The sequence below is a fragment of the Propithecus coquereli genome, unplaced genomic scaffold, assembly GCF_000956105.1.
Source record: "Propithecus coquereli isolate 6110/MARCELLA unplaced genomic scaffold, Pcoq_1.0 Scaffold32, whole genome shotgun sequence".
NCBI classification, from domain to species: Eukaryota; Metazoa; Chordata; class Mammalia; order Primates; family Indriidae; genus Propithecus; species Propithecus coquereli.
The window spans coordinates 1,125,577-1,128,304 of NW_012148841.1; the positions used below are offsets into that span (position 1 = coordinate 1,125,577).

General features: G+C 43.0%; 1 pseudogene; it reads right to left on the minus strand.

Annotated features, from left to right (window-relative positions):
* Positions 1 to 1,335: 1,335 nt before the first annotated feature.
* LOC105815152 lies at positions 1,336 to 2,379 on the minus strand (annotated as a pseudogene).
* Between the last annotated feature and the right edge of the window lie 349 nt (positions 2,380 to 2,728).

Below are 2,728 nucleotides of genomic sequence, written 5' to 3' on the forward strand. Positions count from 1 at the left end.
TCCCAGGACTAGAGAGCAGCTTCTGTGCTCTGAGCATGACCTCCAGCCAACAGGGAGCAAGGAAATGGGACCTCAGTCTTACCACTACAGGGCATGAATTCTGCCAACAACCTCAGTGAGTAAACAAGTAGATTCTTCCCCAGAGTCTTCAGTACAAACCCAGCTCAGCTGATTCTTTGATTTTTCAGTCTAGTGAGATCCTTAGCAGATAACCTGGCCCAATCCTCCCAGATTTCTAATCTACATAACTGGGAGATAATCTGTGAGTTTCAAATTGCTAATTTTGTGGTAATTTGTTACACAGCAATAGAAAACTAACACAGGACAAATGTCTTAAAACTAATTTCAAATAAGAGAAATGAAGTCTGACTTTGGTCAGGATGATTGCAAATTCTTTGATCCACTCCGGAAATCATGTGGCTTCCAGGTTCATTTGAATTAATCCCACTAAAGTCATCAATGACCTTATCATTTCAATGAACCCTCAAAGACTTTAACTTCCATAATCTTTCCATGGCATTTGACATTCTAAAAGACAGCTTTTTAAATTTAATTGGTCAAAATAATAATTTTATAAAAGTGATGAATGCTTTTTTACATACCTATGGAAAAAATTAATGTGCCTAGTGATGGCCATAGATAACTTTTTTGATACTTTTTTCCAGCAATCTTTCCAATGCAATTTTGCCCAATTAAAATTGTGTAGGTAATGAAAAAGTAAACATCAGTATTAGTATTAGCATTTCTGATAGCCACATTTCCTTGTGGACCTCTTAAACTTGACTCTGGTTTCCCGTATGTTCAATTATTAATCTATACATGAATTTATCCTCTAAAGCTCCATTTATCTCTAGGAAATTATACTATACCTAACCGATTATTTATGCATTTTAAAGTATTTCTTTATATGTATATTTTGCAGTATAAAGAAATATATATATATTTCTTTTTTAATTATTAAAAAACCCTCTAATCCCATCCCACCCTGCTTGAAGCCCTTCCTCCAAACTAGGTATTGTCCAAATAAGTATTAAGCTCAACAAAATCCCCCATACACCCAAAAGCAGAGAAGACTGGAGGTCCCAAGGACAAGTGTGCTGGGGTCTTTACCCATACTGTAGAGTCCTCATTAGATAACTGATGCTGGAAAGGGAAGAATGGAAACAGCTAACACACACAATAAGGAAGGGAACTGGAATGGGCAGCCTCACAAAAGACTTACAGTTTATAACAATTTACACATATTTAGGGTGCTCACCAACTCTAAGGGAACAGACCAAACTAACTGCACAAAGAAAGGCCTCTGCCGGGGCCTCCTCTCCCTACAACCTCATCTCAGGGATCATTAGGAGATCCAAACAGCTTCACAGTTCCGGCTTCCCAACTGCTGTCTTATTTGCCATCTTTCTCATCACAGGCAAATGCCAGCAGAGGCCTTTTGGGGTGCCAAGCCACAATGAAGTTTGGAGACTCACACTACACCTCCCATAGTTTGTCTCCGGTTTCTACCATGTCAATAAAATGATCTTCTGATGCTGATGCCAGCATTTTCCCATCATGGCTAAAACTGAGCATCCTCACAGGACAGGCCACTCCAGCCTGGAAAAGCACCAAACACACACTAACTTCTCCACATGCCAAAGGCTGACCAAAGCATCTGCACTTCCTGTAGCAAAGTACTTCCCCAGGGCGTCAAACTTGATACAGATGCAGTTAGAGGGATGGGCGTTGATGGACTGCACAGGCTTCAGTTCTGGGTAGCTGAGGATGTGGATACAACCGTTGCCATTTGTTAGGAACAACAGGTTATCATCATTGTTCCAGGAGATTTCGTTGACCATAAACTTGAACTGCTCTTCTGCTTTGGAACGGTGTGTCGTGGCATCAATAAAGGTCACCACATCATCCTTGTTGTCTACAGCAATGGTCTGCCCATCGGGACTCCAGCAGATATTAACGTTCTCCCCTTTAGTGTTCACAGTTGCAATGCATTTTGTAGTCCTCACATCCCAGGTATGAATAGTTTTATTTCCACACGCAGTGACGAAGAGGTCAGGATTACTTGGCTGTCAACCAAGCTAGTCTATACTATCCCCATATTCCCGATAATTCTTTTATTTGATCTTTCTCCAAATAGACGCTGGCCGTCTTGTAGAAGGACCCCGAGGTTAAGCTACATCCATTGCATCTCCAGGACACAAAGTGCACCTGGGCGCTGTGCGCCAGGAACTCTTGCATCTTGCTGTGGCCACGGAACAGCTCCTGCCTTCGGAGCACGTAGCGCGAGTGGCCACTGCTCCCTGAGTACCAGGGGGCCATAGTGCCGGGACCACTCTGGCCCAGCGCCGAAGGCCCCACGGTCGCCGTGGGCACAGCCATGCCGGGTCCCCAGATGCGTACTCGGACACCTCCGCCTGGGTGCAGTCAGACCTGGCGCCTGCAGTATTTCTTAATCCTACCAATTCAATGTAGTTGCTATCTTTTCTGCCTTCTTATAATCTGGAAATATGATCATGCTAGGGATGGATGCACTTCTTAAATTATAAACGATATGAGTGAAGGAAGATAATGCTTTTAAAATATCACTAGAACTCTTTTAGTGGTCAACCAAAAGGCAGTTTGGTGGAACAGAATGAGCAGTATTTTAGGAATCAGGTGAACTGGGAAGATTGCTCCTCTGTCACTGGCAGCTGGCTCTGTAACTTCAACATCACCGTCAGCAACCTCA